This window comes from Nyctereutes procyonoides, unplaced genomic scaffold (genome assembly GCF_905146905.1).
Source record: "Nyctereutes procyonoides isolate TBG_1078 unplaced genomic scaffold, NYPRO_anot_genome, whole genome shotgun sequence".
NCBI classification, from domain to species: domain Eukaryota; kingdom Metazoa; phylum Chordata; class Mammalia; order Carnivora; family Canidae; genus Nyctereutes; species Nyctereutes procyonoides.
In genome coordinates, this window is record NW_026575035.1 from 10,041,329 (window position 1) to 10,061,377 (window position 20,049).

General features: G+C 39.8%; 1 protein-coding gene across 12 annotated transcripts in view; it reads left to right on the plus strand.

Annotated features, from left to right (window-relative positions):
* The window catches only part of NCOA2 (nuclear receptor coactivator 2), a 297,105-nt gene that overhangs the window by 212,572 nt on the left and 64,484 nt on the right, over window positions 1-20,049 (plus strand). The gene's annotated exons all lie outside the window — the stretch shown is intronic.

Sequence of the window (20,049 nt, forward strand, 5' to 3'; positions counted from 1 at the left end):
GGAATGGACTTGGATTCTGCGTGTTAGAACTTTGGTCACCTGTAATAGATTTAGAGTCCTTTGGGCCCAGCAACTTTATAAATAAGACATTTTGTCTTGTAGAAGAAAAGAAATGTAAAATAAATAATGCCAGTTCTTGGCTTTAGTGCTGCTTCCCATATGTTCATTACTGAGATGCCTTTTCACTCTCATGAAGGACAGACAGTGGACGTTAGAATTCCTGGGCCATTTGGAGACCATGTCTTCATTTCTTTAGGCCTTTGAGTGCTTGAAGAATTCATTTTTTTCCTGCTTCCATGCTTTCTTTTTAAATTTTTATTATTTTATTTGTTTCATCATGTTAAGTGTACTCTTTAATCCCCACTACCTATTTCATCCATTCTCCACCCACCTCCCACCTTCCCTCTGGTAGCATCAGGTTGTTCTCTATAGTTAAGAGTCTGTTTCTTGGTTTGCCTCTCTTTTTTAACCCCCCTTTGCTCATTTGCTTTGTTTCTGAAATTCTGCATATGAGTAAAGTCATATGGTATTTGTCTCATTGACTGATATACTTCATTTAGCATTTATACTCTCTAGTTCCATCCATGTTATTGCGAATGGCAAGATTTCATTCTTTTTCATGGCTAATATTGCTATATATATAATATTTATTATACTTATTTATATATATTTATTATATATAATATATATTATATATATATGCCACATGTTCCTTATCCATTCACAATCGATGGACACTTGGGCTGTTTCCATCATTTGGACATTTTGAATAATGCTGCTATAAACATAGAGGTGCATGTGTCCCTCTGAATTAGTATTTTTTTTTGTTTGGGTAAATACCTAGCAGTATGATTGCTAGGTCGTAGGGTAGTTCTATTTTTAACTTTTTGAGAAACCTGCGTACTATTTTCCACAGTGGCTACACTAGTTTGTATTCCCACCAACAGTGTAAGAAGATTCCCCTTTCATCCTCACCAACGCATGTTGTTCTTGTGTTACTGATGTTAGTCATTCTGACAGGTATGAAGTGGCATCTCATTGTAGTTTTGATCTGCATTTCCCTGATGATGAGTGATGTTGAGCATCTTTTCATGTGTCTGTTGTCCATCTGTATGTCTTCTTTGGAGAAATGTCTATTCATGTCTTCTGCCCATTTTTAAATTGGATTATTTGTTTTGGGGTATTGCGTTAAATCAGTTTTTTTTTTTTAAATGATTGTATTTATTCATGAGAGACACAAAGAGACATAGGCAGAGGGAGAAGCAGACTCCCTGTGGGGAGCCTGATGCAGGACTCAATCCCAGGACCCTGGGATCACGACCTTAGCCAAAGGCAGATGTTCAACTACAGAGCCACCCATGCACCCTGAGTTACATAAGTTCTTTATGTATTTTGGATCCAACCCTTTATCAGATATATCCTTTGCACATATTTTCTCCCATTGAGTAGATCACCTTATAGTTTTGTTGATTGTTTCCTTTGTTGTGCAGAAGTTTTTATTTTGATAGAGTCTCAAGTAGTTTATTTTTACTTTTATTTCCCTGGTCTCAGGAGGAATACCTAGAAAAATGTTGCTATAGCTGATGTCAGAGAGATTACTGCCTAGGCTCTCTTCTAGGATTTTTATGGTATCAAGTCTCACACTTAGGTGTTTAATCTATTGTGAGTTTATTTTTGTGTATGGTGTAAGGAAGTGGTCCGGTTTCATTCTTTTGCATGTGGCTGTCCAGCACCAATGGTGTCCCAACACCATTTGTCGAAGAGACCTACTGCCGTGCTTTCTCTCTCACTCTTTTTTTTTTAAAGATTTTATTTATTTATTCATGAGAGACAGAGTCAGAGAGAGAGAGAGAGAGAGAGAGGGGGCAGAGACACAGGCAGAGGGAGAAGCAGGCTCCACACAGGAAGCCCAATGCAGGACTTGATCCCAGGTCTCCAGGATCAGGCCCTGGGCTGAAGGCAGCACTAAACCACTGAGCCACCCAGGCTGTCCTGTGCTTTCTTAAGAAACACAGAGTCTTGGGGTGCCTGGGTGGCTCAGTTAAGCGTCTCTTTATTTCAGCTCATGTCATGATCTCAGAGTAGTGAGATTAAGCCCTGAATGAGGTTCCTGGCTGAGCATAGAGCCTGCTTAAGATTCTCTCTCCCCCTCTTCCAGTCCTCCCCACACCCACCCCATTCCCAGCTCTTTCTCTCTCTCTCAAAAGAAAAAAAAAGGAAAGAAAAGAAACACTGAATCTTCAACTTTAAAAACCATTTTTCCCCTAAGATTTATATATAAGTTAATTGTTTGGAATGGAGGATATTTTCCTTCAAAACAATGCAATTTCGGTGATTAGATTCCTGGACCAGTTCCATAAAGCCTATTGTAACCAATAATGCCTCTAATTACAATAGTTCTTTATATATGAGGTATGTACAGCTGTGTCTCCAATATAGAGATGGCATGGAGATAAATAAGATACAAATTCTTTTAGAAGCAATACTAAATTTATTGTAATGTATTCTTTCTGTTCTATATCATTTCAAACATAGATGCTGAGGGGCTCTGTGGACATTATTGATATTTAAAAGAGCCCTCTTACTTGAAAAGGTGGGAACCACTGACCTGATGTTTATTACAGGTAACAGCTACTATAGAAGCTGATCAATCAGCACATTCTTCTGTTTCCTGGGAAGATCTGTTGTGGATTTTCTGAGATGCCCAGAGCATGGTTTCTTTTTCCTTCCATTCTGCCCTCGTAGGCTGTTCTGGATTTTTCCCTTTCCAGGCCTCCAGTTACTAGGGAACACTGGACACCAGTCAAGACCCTTACAACAAGGCAGAGTCCCAGCAGGACAGGTCCAGGAGTTTGTTTTTTTTTTTTTTTTTAGGTCCAGGAGTTATGAAAGGAGTTTGGGCACAGGCCCTTGAGTGCGTGGAAGCCAGGAGTTACTGTGGGCTCAGGCTGGTAGAGTAAGAGACTTGGGGCCCAAGTTGTCTGTGGTCTTCATGGTTCACCTGCTTCCCCTCCCTCTGTGTTCTTTTACTGTTCCCTTTATTCCTACCGGGAGTCATCTTCTCCCCTGGTTGACTGCAACACAACACTCAAGTTTTTATGTGCACCTCTTATTTCAGAAGCAAATGTTTAATTCTGGAATTGTTTAGCTAGTGAAAACAAAAAATAACAAAGGAAAAGTTACAGACTTGCAGGAAGTCTTTAAAACACTTAATAAATCATGTTCTTTGAAATGTAAATGAAGCTCTGTTTCAATCTTTGCATCCCAGTCTCATCTTCAATCTTTAGAAACTCCTAAACTGGGGATCCCTGCCTTCGGACCAGGGCATGATCCTGGAGTCCTGGGATCGAGTCCCATGTCAGGCTCCCTGCATAGAGCCTGCTTCTCCCTTCTGCCTGTGTCTCTGCCTCTCTCTCTCTGTGTGTGTCTCTCATGAATAAATAAATGAAATCTTAAAAAAAAAATAAAAGAAGCCCTAAATTTATCTTTTTTGATCCCACAAGAGGTGCCCCCTTACCTCTATATGTATATCCCCCTTGTATCTGTCTTTTTCCTTCTTCCTCTCCTGTTAGTCCTATTGAGTCAAAGACCACATATATAAATAGTGAGTCTTAGATTATATGGAGAACAAAAGAATGGCTCCCCTGTTTTTGAGGAAATATTCAAGGTGGGGCTGCTGAGAAATAGGGGTGAGGCTACCTGTGCAGTTGTAGAGGTAGATAGGGATCTACTGTGTCTCTCTTGATTGGTTTTGTTTCAGTATTCAGGTGAATGAATACACATTACCTACCTGAACAGGTGGACATTTGACTTTTTGGTCCCTACTTGCTTCAAAGCAATAGCAGTTTTATCTTTGACATCCATCTCAATATAGGAGTTACTCAGAATTTAAGAATATACTTACTGCCTATCCTTTGTCTATAGAACACAATGAGCTATCTTCATATTTAAAACACACACACACACACGAATTAACGAACAATTTTTAATTTTGTCCAGATTGACCCTTGGGAGAGGAGAAGATGGTCCTCATGAACCTGCAAGATTATAGATCCAATGTCAGGGGTTGTAAAGACCTGCAATATTAAATATTCTTGTGCAAAGTCTTAGCTGCTGTGGTTCTCAATTTTTCTGTTAGATCCGTGCCTTAGCTCCCTTACCAAGGTATCTTACCAAAGTAAACCTTGTCTCTCAGAAACATCTCACCCCTCCCCAGTTTGTCTCTTTCATAAAAGAGTCACTTGGAATATTCATCTCCTCAACTTTCTTTGATTTTCCTTGCAGTTTGATTGCAATAATTCCCTTGTATTGCTTTTCTTCTGTATAGTAATATGAGGAGCCCCTTAGGTTCTCTTCACGCACTATATGAAATCCTCCTCCTTTGGAATTGAGGTTTTAAAATCAAGCTCTTGGTTTCTGTATTAAGTGAAAGAAAAGATCTAGACACGTGTGTTTTAGCTCTACTCCTCACTCAGTGATTAATACTTTTCTTTGAAAGGACACCTACACAGCCCATGTCGCAGGCACCTTTGTAGTGAAGTGATTACAGGTTTCTCTTTTAAGTTCACCAATGGGGGCAGCCCGGGTGGCTCAGCGGTTTAGTGCCACCTTCAGTCCAGGGCGTGATCCTGGAGATCTGGGATCGAGTCCCATGTCGGGCTCCCTGCATGAAGCCTGCTTCTCCCTCTGCTTGTGTCTCTGCCTCTCTCTGGGTCTCTCATGAATAAATAAATAAAACCTTAAAAAAAAAAAAGTTCACCAATGGGTTTAACTTTGAAAAATTAAGAATTTTATGCCCATAGAGTTTGCTCTCAGCCTGAATTTTTGAGACCTCTAAGTCTAATTTCCTTGGCAATTGGGTTTATCCTGAGAGGATAATACAAAAGATCATTAACCTTCACATTTTTATTTTCCAAAATTCTTTTGAGCTACTACACTTCAGAGAACTAATTAGGCCCTGTTAGCATCCTGAGGTGTATGCATTGTTCCTGGTGTGTTGATGGAAGTTTATTTTGAGTTAAGTAATCAGCTCTTGCCATGTTCAGTCTCTGATGAAAGCATTCCCAGTGAAATCTCAGATAATTAAGAGTCTCTCTTCATTCAGCATCTGGATCAATGCTGTTTCCTGAACTTAGCTGAGTCTTACAGCCAAATAAATAAAAAACCTCCTAATGCTTAGAAATTTATAAATTTTGTTTTTCCTTTTTTTTTTTTTTTTTTTTGAGATTTTATTTATTCATTCATGAGAGACCCAGAGAGAGAGAGAGGGAGGCAGAGACACAGGCAGAGGGAGAAGCAGGCTCCATGCAGGGAGCCCGACTTGGGACTCGATCCTGGGTTTCCAGTATCACGCCCCGGGCTGAAGGTGGCGCTAAACTGCTGAGCTACCCGGGCAGCCCTCATTTTTCTTTTATTGCACAAGTCCACAACACTGTACAAAGAAAATGCAGTAATAACTCTATTTCAGGACTTGGCTTAACCATTGCAGTGTGCCTTTACACAGGAGGGCAAGTCTTGTTTTTTTTTATCTTTGCATCCTCACCATGTAATACCACGTTTATGTTCCTCTAAAAACATAAAATACTACCAGCGCACCTGAGGGGCCCAGTCCGTTGCGCATCTGACTCTTGATTTCAGCTCAGGTCATGATCTCAGGGTTGTGAGAGTGAGCCCCGAGTTGGGCTCCAAGCTCAGTGGGGAGTCTCCTTGAGATTTATATTTATTCTTTCTCTCTCTCTCAAATCCTTTTTAAAAAAATAAAATACTATCTCTTTGAAAACAAAATTATGAATAAAAATTAGAAAGTAAAATCATTTGTTCCCTCTGTATGCTTGGAATGGATTCTGTACAACCTGCCCAGACCACTTGAGGGATTCTTCCCATTGCTTTCTCCGGAGTATCATCAGTTCAACTCATCTTTATTGAGTCTGTCTACGTGCATCAGCAGTTGCAGTGGAGGATGGGGATGCAAAGATGAAAAGTACAATTTCTGGGTGAAGGACTCAACAGTATGAGGGGGTCCAGATCAAATCAGATGATTGCAGAACACCTGGGTGATTCAGCAGTTGAGCATCTGCCTTCAGCTCAGGGTGTGATCCCACAGTCCTGGGATCAAGTCCTGCATCAGACTCCCCTCGGGGAGCCTAATTCTCCCTCTGCCTGTGTCTCTCATGAATAAATAAATAAAATCTTTAAAAAAAAAAAGATGTGATGATTTTCAAATGATGTAGTAAGTGATATTATGGCAGTGTTATGGAGGAACATAGGGGGGAAAAAAGAATCCTCTGAAATTCCAGGAAGATTGCTGAAGGAAATGACAACGGGTACCAAAAATGCCCACGTGCTATCCAATAAAGACAGTGACACCAAAGGACCCAATGATGCCAGCTCAGCCTGGGCCTGCTTTTTTGGAGACACCCTATTTAAAGTAGACTTTCTGCTTGGGCTTGTCCAGAAGAACAAGAAACAAGTGTATGCCATCGAGGAGACAAATGCTATTGGGGTGGGGCGGGGGGAGGGCAGCATTATTTTAATATTTAATAAAGAAATTTACATTTGGTAAAATATACTCAGGTCTTATCCCCATGAGAGAATTTATGTTTTTGGTTTTACCATTTTATAACCAAACAAATTTTATTATTGTTAATACTGACTTTGATTTTTAAAAGTTAAATTTATTGGAAGAAAAACCATAGAAATGATACTAAATTTAATTCATTAATAGCAATGTCTCAAGATAACGTCAGTAAAATATACTCTTACAAGTTTCTGATTCGATTTCTATTTTACCACAATGGGATGTAATTGTCTTTTAGTAGAAACGTGTCTAGTTGTATTTTTTTCATTTTGACTTTGCCTTATGAGGTGTATCCATTCCACTTTTTAAACATAAACGATTTCACATTTTCCTTTGTTATACAGTTATTTATGTTAAATTATTTAAAGTCGTTTTTATTTGTAATTTGTGGACAAGTTTATTGGATTCTTGTCTTTGTGAGACTGCTCGTAATTATAGATGCAGAATATTATTACTTAACGCCTTTCTTCTGTGGAGCTCAGAGTACTTCACATGCATTATCTTATTAAGCTTCATAACATCCCTGTGAGGCAGGGGCATTTTGCAAGTGATTATAGATTGCTTTGCTGAATCAGCACAGCCTTACAGCATTATGATAAGCTTGAAAAAGATTGAGGTCATGTACTAACTTGCTCTCAGGAAACTCTATATGCAGCCAAATATTTTCCTTGGCAATACTGAGCTAACAACTGCCACCATTCTACTCTCTGGGAAGCCCAATGTCCTTTGATACAATGAAAAGTAAACAGTATGTTTTGAAGAAGCAGATCTAAGACCATATACTGGAGAAGCTGCTGACGTACTTATGGCAGGAGTACAGCATCATCTTCTAGTCCAGGCTCTAGATCTACAGAGCAGCGACCACCTCTGCTCTTATTATGGCTCGCAAAATTGACCTGCCCAGTTGTCATGTCTGTTGTGTCTCCACCCACTTCATCTGCTTACCTATAATCCATCACCTGGCAGGCAGGATTTCCAAAAACAGGTTTCTGGAATTCAGCCTTTCCATCTGTGTTGGAGCTAAACCTGTTCCAAAATGCCACTGGGTAGAACTTTTCTGAACTCTTGATGACAGCATAATACTAACCATCTAGCATTTGGAAGCTTAAGTAGGATAATTAGAATTGAAAGTAGGAAGAATAAATTTTATGAAGATTTTATGTCCTTATTTGAAGGATTGTAGAATGGTGGGGAAACTTATCTCACGGCTAATATACGTAAAACAAGACTATACTCTTAAGCTAATTTAAACTAGTTGATAGGAAGTAACTTAATTATGATTCTGTCTTTTTTTATACATAACTAGATAGTTAATTTTTATATATTCCGTGGCCTGTATGGAAGCTAGAAATTAACCCCTCTTTCTTTTTGATTTATCCATCAGGTAGCCACGGCACTCATTTGTAAGTCTTTCAGTCGTGGCTTCAGCTTTTCCGTAACTTTTACTGAAGAACAAAACTGTCAGACTTTAAATAAGATAATTTCTTACAAGTGGACTTGACTGCTTAAATAGTCTTCGTATCCAAGAGAGCCCTTAATTAGAAAATCCAAGAGAATTATGGAATTGCTGAGGAAGTATCATATTTTCCCCCTTAACTTAAAAAATGTACTGGAGAATATAGGACCATATATAAAGAAAGGAAAAAATTCCCTTGTAGGAAAGGTAGATAGGACACCAAGTTTAGGGGCCTTTGTAAATGTCAGCCTTTTTATATTTCATTTTAACTGCCTTATGCAAATTGGGATCAACTCTTGTCTATACTTTTGCTGGGCTTTGAAACCTACAGGTGCCACAGTTTTTGAGGCCCTCATGTCAGCTCCCACTGTCCAGTGAGGCATGTCTGTGTCTGAGGGAAACTGACCCCTGTTTCTTTTTAATTGCCTACTGTTTTAAATAGATGATTCACTGCCATTCCTGTTTAACCTGGAGAGTTTTCATGCCATATTTAAAGGATCACTTTAAAGAAGTCTTTAAATGTACTCCTGTTGTCAATATGAAGTACAGTATTGGATGGATATTTGACAAGAACTCTTTTCTAGAATGTCTTTTGAACTTCGGATACTGTGATAATGATCGTGAAACTTCATATTTTAGAAATTAGGAAGATCTACTTTGGAATTCTTCCCAAATTCTTCTTCTTCTTGCCTAATCTGTTACTCTGTTTTTGTTTTTTTTTTAAAGATTTTATTTGTTTATTCATGAGAGACACAGAAAGAGAGAGGCAGAGACACAGGCAGAGGGAGAAGCAGGCTCCATGGAGGGAGCCTGATATGGGACTCGATCCCGGGTCTCCAGGATCACGCCCTGGGCCAAAGGCAGATGCTTAACCGCTGAGCCACCCGGGCGTCCCCTAATCTGTTACTCTAAATAAGGTGATCCTTCCCCATGGTCAGACAGAGTTTGGGTACATGTACTGAAAATGTAAAAAAATACAAATTGAGTTTCTCCTTGTTTGTGTAGACAAACTTTGCTTTAAAAAATTCTGAAGCAGCATATATTTAGCCTTTGAAACCAGACTCTTTATGTTACCAGGTTTTGCTTCTCGTTTGGTCCAGACAGTTTGAGGTGGCAGTTTGTGCCTGTAAGAGGGCCCTAATGACCTTAGCACGGAAGATGAGCCATCCATAGCAGCTGTGCCCTCTGCACCCTGTTGTGTATGTGGTCAGCCCTGATCACTGCACTGCCGTGGTGGATAGCCCAAGTTTCTAAGACCAGAACCAGTTTGAGATTAGTTGGGAGGAAAAGGATACTCGCACTTTTATATGTAAAAATGTGAGTTCAAATCAAAACTATGTCAAGCATTAGAATATACTAATGTCCTGTTTCTGTATGATACAAAAACGATACTTTGTATAGTTTCTCCACAAAAGTTCTGTTTTAGAGAACATTAGATCTACTGATAGTTAAGTTCTTCTTATACCCACAATTGTACACTTAATACTTTTACACCCTCCTTTCTACCTGAAGCCCTGGAAAGTAAACCTGGTTATGGTCCCAAGCTGGCTTTCTCTGGAATGAGTATATACAATTCTTTCAGGTTTTGTTTTTATGGGGTTTTTTTTTGTTTTTGTTTTTTTTACTATTAGGTAGCTTCACTTCCATGCATAGTTCCTAAGAAGTAAAAAAAAAAAAAAAAAAAAGAAAAGAAAAAAACCCTAAAGCCAAAACAATCTTTTTGAACCAGGAGGAACATAAGCAAACATAGAAGGATTGTCAAAACCACCAGTGATGATGGTTTCAGGTTCACAAGAAATGATAAACTTTGTAGTGATTGTTCAAAATGCCTAAAATGCTTGAGACCTACTCTCTTCGTAGTTTCTTCCTTTCTTCCCTAAACATTCACATAGGATTTACTTTGTGTTTGTCTTAGTAATTAACCTGGAGAGTTCATCTGGAAGGAACCTCCTTTTTAGCTACTAGAGATTTTTACCCCCAGGGGATTTTGGTGGTCACAGATGGTAAGATTTTCCAGAGCCCACCTCTAGCGTTGGGCCCTCCTATGCCTCTTGACCCTGGGAGTGGGCACTGTGTCCCTGGTCCCTGTGCACAGAGAGCCCTTGCCATGGACACTGCATTCACCTTACAGTTCTCATGAAGTCTAACCTCCCCTTGGTAGCATGTCCTCCCCTCAGCTCTATTCCCTGCCCCCCACCTCTGCCCCGCCTTCTGTGGTTGGCCAGAGCCATCTTACTATGTATATTTATGCAAAGTTCTCACATTGTTATCATTGCTTTGCTTTCTCTGCTAGGATGATATGATTTAGCATAATTTAATGTTTTAGGTCTCTAAATTGATTGATTCTATGTGCTATTATCAGCTTCTTGCATTAGGTGCTTTAAATTGGGAACACCTGCTTTAAAAAAAACACGTTCGTGAGGCCCTCCCATGATTGCTCAAGCAGAGACTGTGAGTGAGGGGACTGGGGATAGATGGTAGTAGGCAAAATGAAACTGGGAATTGTAGCCTTCCTGTGGTATTGTTAGAAAGAATCACAGTCAGGGGGAAAGGAGGATATCTCTACAACTAGCTGTCACAGTCTCTGTAGGAGGCTCAGGCATCAGGTCCTGCGTCTGTAGAAGAAAACTGGAAGGGACAAATAGCCAGATGGGAGTAAAACAGAAGAAAAAAGCTAGCAGGTCTTACAAGTAGAACATACAATGTATCCGAGAACAAGATGCGTGTCAGTGAAAGGGAAGTGGGGAGCACGGGATGCCTGGGCATGGACGAATGCCCCCCAAGGGACCAGTGAAGGTCAGGTCCTGGGATGCAGGTTAGTCCCTGGAGATCTACCCCGGAGGTGAAGCAGGGGCTTGAGGTTGAAGCCCTGTGAGCAGTTGGAAGGAAGTGCGGCAGCAAGGGATGAGGGGCGGCAGAGGAACAGCCCTCCTTCCTTTCCCTCATCTCCGCAGCTCTCCCTTTCTCCCCTGTGCTTTTATTGGACATCGCTGTGGTGGTAAGCTTTCTTTCTTTCTTTCTTTCTTTCTTTCTTTTTTTAGCAGATTTTAATTTTTTTTTATTTTTTTTATTTATGATAGTCACAGAGAGAGAGAGAGACGCAGAGACATAGGCAGAGGGAGAAGCAGGCTCCATGCACCGGGAGCCCGATGTGGGATTCGATCCTGGGTCTCCAGGATCGTGCCCTGGGCCAAAGGCAGGCGCCAAACCGCTGCGCCACCCAGGGATCCCAGGTGGTAAGCTTTCTGTTAGCCACTGGGTGGACAAAGTTGATTGAGAACAGAACCTTACCAGCCTCTCTAGGAATTTCAGTCTTCATCTTTCTAAGTGGCCTCCTGGCTCTTACCCCAAGAGGCCAGGGCTCTCCCAGTCCATCATGGGGAAGGAGCAAGAAACTGAATGAAGCGCTCTTCTCTCCAGGGCCCACAGGCAAATGGGTGGCTTGTAGGACCCTTCCTGGGTTGGTTTATTTTCTTAGGAGCTAGCAGTGGTTGGGAAAATCCAAGAGTCTGATTAAAAACCCCTGTGATGCCCAAGCTACTTCTTTTTTATGAAGCAAGTTATAACGTCCTGGATGATAATCTAGATGAATAAAATCAGTCTGTTTTTGTTTTCTTTCATCTTCTCTCAGATGTAGAAAGAGCCTCAGTGACTCCCCTCCCAGCCACCACTGAATGCTTTCCCCACTGGCCTGACCATGGGAATTATCTTGAGGCCCCATAGGGGATGACTTTTTTTCTCATCCCTTCTCCACCCCATACATTGAGTCCAAAAATCAGATTCTTAAAATAAATCTCCATTATGTTAAGTATACAGTAAGGCTTTTCAGAACAGATCACTCTAAAGAGGCATTTGTGATTTTTAGATCCTGGCTATACTGAATTTCAGCAACAGCGGTAGAACTGTTCAGTATTAACACCCATGTTATTGAGCACCCACTAGATGCCAGGCATCTAGAATAAGATGACCTTTCTTGTAGCCAAGGGGCCAACAATGCAGTAAAAGGAACAAAGATGTAAACAAATCAAGTATTTCAAAACATCAGGTCAGTGAATGTGCACAGTTATGGGAATGGGCATGGGGCATTGTAGAAACAGAGGAAGGCACCTCACTTGACTGTAATGAGCTTCTGGAACAGTGATGCAGTCTTAAAAAAGAACGGTTAGAAGGGCATCTATGCCCACGGAACAGTCCGAGAAAATGCTTGAAATCTTTAAGCAGTACGATGCATTTGGGGAGATGATTGATAACAATTGCTGGGGTGTAAGGTAGGAATATTGGGTGATGATGCTAGCTATGCCAATAAACAGGATAATGATTTGGGAGAGAAAATATTTACACTTCTTAGACCAAAGTCTTTTAAAGGATTTTAGAAACAACTTTTTCTTTCCTTTCCATGTTTTAGACTATCAGAAACTTTATTGAATGCTCCTATAATGTAACTCTGTTGGCCTTGCTTAAGTTAATGTATGTATTTGAAAGAAATAAAAGATCTGTATAGTTTGGTCTTTGGAGATATGCTGCCTTGAAGTATTCTGACTAAATGCTGAGGTTGCACACAGTACAGGCGTATTTAGATTGTGTAAAAGAAAGCAATTTTGGACAAATTGTCATTTACTCATGTAGCTTAACTACGAAAGACTGTCCCTGGCCTATTTTACCTAAAAGTGCATTCCATATTGCTAGGTAACAGGTGAAGTGGGGTACTAAATAGAATTCTACATTGGTAATAGTAGATTCAGTGATAAGGAGAGATAAAGCCTTTTCTAGCCAGTTACTATCTGGAGTCTGTTCTCTTTACTGTCTTCTGTCTGGATAAGCGTAGTACATTAATTTTAAAAGTAGAGCCTTTACATTCCAAACTTGTGGCATGATTGTCAGTTCTATTTAAGTAGTCGTGCCCGCACCATTGATGAAGACAAAACCAAGCACGTCGCCTTCTCTGAAGCAGAGCGTGGGGGGTGGGGGTGGGGGTTGCTGGGTGGAGATAGCCTTGAGATTGGTGAATGTTGCTGTTTCTTCCCACTGAAGGGAAACCATGATATGTTAACAAGAATCTCAGTGTCAGAAAGAGGGAGGCAACTTGGGGCTTAGGTCCCTCCCACTACTAAAGAAAGTGCAGCTGCGCGGTTTTAATATGCACGGCAGGAGATTTCACCAGCTTGATGATATATAGTGCATTAATGTTGAAAAGATAAACACATTTGGAGAGCACAGGAAGGGCCTTGTGTTTTTATGTTAGCAGAATGCTTCCTAATGAATAAGAATGTGCTGCTGGCTTCACAGAGCCATATGGCAGCTTTTCTAATTTTAGTTGGTGCAGATGCATAATTCTCTGGTTTTACCTTCTAGAACCTTTGAGATGCTACATAACTTTTCCTGTAATATTTAATCTATAGCGCTGGGCCAGAAATTGCCTGTCACTGTTTCAGTGACTCGGCTCCACATGCGTCTTGCTACTGCTAGGTTTGACAGTCCCTTTACCTGAATTCATCCAGCTCCTAAGTGCAAGGAAAGATGAAAATTGTGGACCTACTCCACTAGAGTCTGAAAATTTGTTGTGGAGGTGATTAGACTTGTGTTTGACATCAGTCTACTGAAAAATTGATAGTTTCTGGGTGAGTGATTTTACTCATTTTTGAAGCAGTAAAATTAATTATAAAACCGGCATAAAGTATCAGGTTCCATTTTAGTCAAAGATTCTAATACTTTAAATAACACTGCTTCAGTTAAAAGCAACTATCCTCATGCTTGACCAAACATAAAAATAACTTTTAAACTCCTACTTGGCTTCACATGTCAGAGGTATCTAAACCTCAGGTGGCACTAAGTTTTTTTCTATATCTGTGTGAAGACCTACTATGAGTTATCTTTCAGCTAACGTCTTTTTACAGAATGAATAATTAATACTTGTTTGAATTCTGACTTTTTAAAGATAGACTAATTTCCACAAATTTTCCAGTCTCTTCAGACAAAGAGTCAGTCTCTTCCATAATGGCCACATTACCCTGTCCCCCTATAAAGGGCAGATGTTAAACAACATTTAGGGTTCTAAGACTTCATCAGTGGTCATTGCCACTGCTGCTGGAGTTAACAACAATTATGTGGCTATCCCTTGAGCCAGGACCTCCATCCCTGTGAGGAGAGATAGCACTCTGTTCTGGCAGTGATTTCTGGGAAAAAACCTTGGAATGTATATTCTCAGTTCAGCTGAGAATATACAAATAAATAAACAAGGTAGACATGACTCCTAATGTTATAAGATTAAGTTACCAAAAATCAATGTGATGTTTTAAAAGAACAAGTAAAGATTTTTTAAAAATACCGCCCTGTAATTTAAAAATAGCTAATTGCAGTTTTTTTTTTTAAGATAAATACATTTTTTGCCAGGATCACAGCTTCTGATTTGTTGCTGTTCTCACCAGAAACTTAAATTTTACTTTCAAATTTATGTCTGTAGATACCAGTGATAAAGAGCAATTTAATCCAGTTGCTTCAAAAAAAAAAAAAAAAACAAAAAAAACCCCTGCATTTTAAAATCACTTACCTTTCTAGAGATCAAATGCTTCCCTATTCACTTTTCCTTTTAAGAGAAAACATGAACAATAATTACTTGTAAAGAAAAGCATATGGAATATAATATTAATGATTTTCTCCCAGTTTGTGGTATGACTCATCTTAATACAGTCCCTGAAGAGATGGGGTTTTGTTCTTTGCTTTGAAACTGGAAATCTAATTAATTGGTATTGGATTTCTGGAGTGCAGGCAAATGGAGGAAGGAACCGGATGGGATTGCTCTCCAGCCACCCAGGAGGGAAGGGACACTCAGAGAAAGATTACAGAGGCATCTCTGGACAGTCTCTCATCAGGATTTTGCATTTGTAAAACTGTGCTATGAAAAAGATCATAGCTGTTTTATGATATTTTTCTCTTTTAGGGGATTGAGGAAGAAGGGATCGAGTTATTATTTTCATTGTTATTCTCTTGGGTCGTATTTTTTATCTAAAAAAGAATAATGCCGAAAGTGCAGCAGAAAGAAACAGAAGTCACGGCATAAAGGAGAAATCTTTTTGTAGGCTTTGAAAATTAAATTTTATCATCTCTTTTTCTGATTTAAGAGTTCCATCTATAATAATGAGATTTCATAAGGTTTCATATGAAATTCTGGGACATCTTTCTGCTCTCGAATTTACTGAAGGATATTTTTGTAACAGAGTATATTTTTGTGGTTAATGGATGCAAAATATAGAAAAGTAAATATAATTTGTGACCGCTGAGAAAACTGCCTAATTTAAAAATATTAAATAGTGTGTTTTAGTATAGTAATGCTGTACTTACAGAGGTATAAATATATCTAAGGATTTAAGCTTATTTATATCTGGCCCTTAAAAATAGCATACTAATTACTGAAAGTCTCCATCAGGATACCAGTATATGTCCGGTTATCGTAATAATGTATCTCTCACTGGAGTCCTTTCCTTCCTCCTATTTAATTTCAGGGCTCAGCTGAACATTGAACAGAAGTAGTAATTACCTCATGGAAAGGACCCCAAAACATAAATTCAACAGCCTGTTTAATTTAGATTTCAATTACATTGGTAAAGCCGTACTTCTGAGTGTTTTCTATCATTTCATATTATTGATTTTATTCTCTTTAATATTGAGAAATGAAAGCACGAACTCAATACAGGATTGAATACTAGATGACAAATCAGTTGGAAATGCATATAATACAAACATTTAGTGAGGACAGGAGTGAAAAACTCTAAATTCTTTACCCTTTGTCTCTTACATATTTATTCTATAAATAGTGAAAATTTCCCAGGCTCTTAGTTATGTGAATAGTATTGTGTAAATATTGCAACATTCTCTTGCAGATAATCGATAGATTCATTTAGTTTTCTTTCAAAGCACACATTCTACTAATATATTTTCAAGTCAATCTTGTGAAATTTGTATTGTTTTCATTTTTAGTCAGAGATTCCTAGAATTCCAGCTTAGACAATATTTTGCCAATGTTTCTTAGCCTTTGCATTAGTTTTCAGAGGCCAAGCTGACATTTCCTCGGGGCCAGATGCCAGACGTCCATTCCCGCTGGTTTCCTTCTTAGGTTCTTGCTTTTGCCATCCACTTGCTTATCCTGCCGAGACCAACTCAGTTACAACGTACTGAAATATTTTCAGCTACGTCCAACGATTTTTATCTCTTCTTTGAACTTAAAGTTAGTTCCTTGCAATTATCCCTAAATTGCTCTCATTTAGTTCGATTGTAATTGTTTTGCCCTCCCAGCTAGATTTAATCTCTCAGCTGACAAGGATTATTCACTCCACTTGCAACACAGATAGACTGCTGAACAGATCCATTGGTACTGGTTGATTTCCTCCTGGTGGCCACTCACTCTCTGTGACTTCCTGTTAGCTGCTTTTCTCCTTTGAAAGATTTATCAGTTGAATATGATAAAGAGGGGGGAAATCGCATGTCTGACCAATACAAATAATTTTTCAAGATGATAATTATTTTTATCCAAACACACGTTTTGCCAGATCTAAATTATCTCCTACTTTAAATTTGGGGCCCTTATCCTAAATTTCATCTGATCTGTAGATTTTTAGAATAAAATGCAAAGTAGTTATCCTCATTCTACATATTTTCTGATAAGAATTCAAAATTCAGTGTCTGAACATGTTGCTAGAATATTTAGGACACCCCAGCATGAAAGTTTATCAGTGTTTAAGGACCTGCAAGATTGGGTTTTCGTACGTTGTTTTTTAAAGTCCACAAAATATTAATGGGTGAATTTAGGGACATTTGGGTCTTCAGAAGGATGATCAGGCCCTCAAAATGTAAACATCTCACAAGGTATATTGCTTGTCTTTAAAAGGCTTGGAAACTGATGATCACAGACACTGTTTTTATGTATTTATTTTGCCCTAAAACTGGCATTATCATAGACCCTACCAAAACCAGGAATTTCTGACTGTTGTGGTAGCAGAGTCTCCTATATCACATAGCCTGCTGTCTTCTAGCGGTCAGCAGTAGTACAGAATTGCCTGTGAATTGTAGCTTGTGCCTCATGTCTCACTTTCCCCCAACATAAATCTGAATTAATCAATTCATTCTTTAAAAGAACAAAGCCACCAGTTTCAACAGTGGAAGAATAAGAGAACTGGGGACCCAAGAGAATGTTAGATGCCCTGAAACTTACTGAGGAAGGCAAGACAAGATGATTTGTTTTATTTTCTCAGGAAACCTCTTCCCTGTATTTCTGCCCCCGCCTACCTGTCCCATTCCTCCCCCTGCACCCTGGAGGGCTGTTAGGCCTAAAGGAGGAACTCTGTTCTTTTTCCACCTACACCCACCTCTCCTTACCTCCTACACATCTGGGAATAAGTGCCTGAGGTCAGGATCTAGTCTGTCAGCCACTGAATACTTAGTGAAAACCCGTTCTGAAATACGGGACAGTGCCCATTACGGATACAGACACAGTGCCCCCTTCATGAAACTTTCCTTCTGATAGGGATCACGTACCATTTCCTGGACTGTGATTCTCACTGCGGAGAGTGGGGAGGACAGCATACTTTCCCAGGAAGATGTATCAGAATGTCATGCAAAGAAAGCCTTTTTAGTCTTCAAATTCTGATAGATCCTCTCTAGGGAGGTTGTCTGCTCATGTACACCATTCCAATTCCAATTTGAGAATGACTGCTGCTGCCAAAAGATGTTCCTGAGGGGAGCATGATGCTCCTGCAAAGAGTCAGGAGGCAGAGCAAAGGCTGCAAATTACTCTTTCTGCAGGCTGTTAGCACATTGCTCTCACACTGTCCCAACACCAAAGACAAGAAATGAATTAGAATACAGTAGCACTACATAAATATATAATGTCTATTTTATGAGTTTTAAGATTTAGTATTAATGAAGCTCAGGATCCTTAGACCTGAAGCCTGCTGGTATCTCCACAGAAGCGGGCTGCTAAATTAGATGAAGCAGCAGGTGACAGGGTCAGTCCTGTTCCTGGACTGGTGGGTAGGAAAGGGAGTGGAAACTGAGGAGAAATCTGCAGCTTTACAGAGTGAACCAGCAAAGAAAAAACAGTATATGCCCAATGTGCATTTACTTGGGATATGTTTAGTGGTGAAAAAGATTCTAGAAAAATGGGGTGGATTGGGGGAGGGAGGTCATCTGCCGTAATTGTCTGGAGAGCCTGAGATACTTCCTACCCCATTGAGGCTGAGGAATTGGGCTGACACCAAGCCTGCAGGTAGAGCCAAGAGGTAAAGTACTTAACAATCAAGAGCTAGGGAAGACAGTAAAAAAAAAAAAAAACAAAAACAAAAGGAAGACTGAGAGATCCTCACATTATTTATTGAGTTTATAAAGGCTACCAGATAAGTCCTCTCCCCACCCCCCACCCCCACTCATTCTCTATTTTTAAAATAAATGATGGGGAGGGGCAGAGAGAGAGAGAATCTCAAGCAGACTTTGATTTTTTTTTTTTAATTTATGATAGGCACACAGTGAGAGAGAGAGGCAGAGACATAGGCAGAGGGTGAAACAGGCTCCATGCACCAGGAGCCCAATGTGGGATTCGATCCCGGGTCCCCAGGATCGCGCCCTGGGCCAAAGGCAGGCGCCAAACCGCTGCGCCACCCAGGGATCCCTCAAGCAGACTTTGAGCTGAGCGAGCAGCCCAGCACGAAGTCAGGCTCGATCTCACAACCTGAGATCACAGCCCAAGCTGAAATCAGGAGTCAGAGTCAGTCAGATGCCTGAACCACCCAGGCACTCCAAGTCCTGCCTCTCTTAATAAGTGGTCACAATTATTTAGATCTAAGGAGGTGAACCAGGAATATAGTAATTGGAAAAGCAGATACATTCTGCTTGATAAACTCGGTGAAGAAGTTACTACATTTGGAACTCAGGAAGAACTAACAAAATATGCTAGCAGTAAGTTGTAAACTACTTCATAGTTTTTAGAAGATGTTTTATATATCATCCCATTTACTCCTGTCAGAATCCATGATGTACAGAAGGCAGGTACTAAGGCCTTAAAAAGTTGGAATGACTTCCCCTGACTCATACTTCTAAGTGGCTGAACTTAGACTTGAATTCACACAGTTCATCTTCTCCATTGCACTGATAAATATCCGTGTGGAAGCACTTCATCCTGGCAGTGGCAAGATTTGGAGAACCTGAATAATTCCTAGTTATGTTCTAGGTTCTCAGGTACCACTTAAGCTTTTCAGATTTTAAGAATACCCTATAAAATCTTTCCTACCACAAAAAAAAAAAAAAAAAAGAAGAAGAAGAAGAAGCAACTGCAGCAAAATTTACCAAAGTCATGAAAGCAGGTTGATCCTGAGTACTAAATCGATTTACAGTTTTCTTTATTTGCATTTAATTACAGTGATAACATGCAGTGTAAATAAGGATATAATTTATTCAGGTACAAATAATTGGCACATTGTTTTTGTGTTGTTTTCTAGCAAGCTGACACTATGTACCTGTTATGCTTTAAACTTTTTTTGGTGTTCTGGAAATAACGACTTTGCATATATATTGATAACTGCGCATCTATTTGTTCTCTGAGAATTAATCATGATGGATGGAGTGTTTTCCCAGACCCTCCAGGCCTGAATGCTGCCTCGCTTGTTGTAATCTGGGAGCAGGTGTTGTGCATCTCTGGACTAGATAAAAGGGCAGCCATTGAACTCCTTTGGATGCCTGATAGGGTGCCTCTTCTGTGTGCCTTAAATCGTTAAGCACCTTCTACAAGATAGGGATCACATGTTTCAGGCTACTTAGATGCGAGTGTGACACGAGGTGGAGCAGTACAAGAGTCCATAAGGCAGTTGTTAGAGCTTGTCACATGGGGGCAGCCATAGGAGGTTGGGACTCCTTTTTATTTCCTTCTCTAGATATGTACAAATGTATCTCTAATCAGAGATATGCTACTGAATTCTGAACGACAGACCTCTTGTTATCCTAGTTTGGGGAGTCTCCTGAGTAGAGACTAATT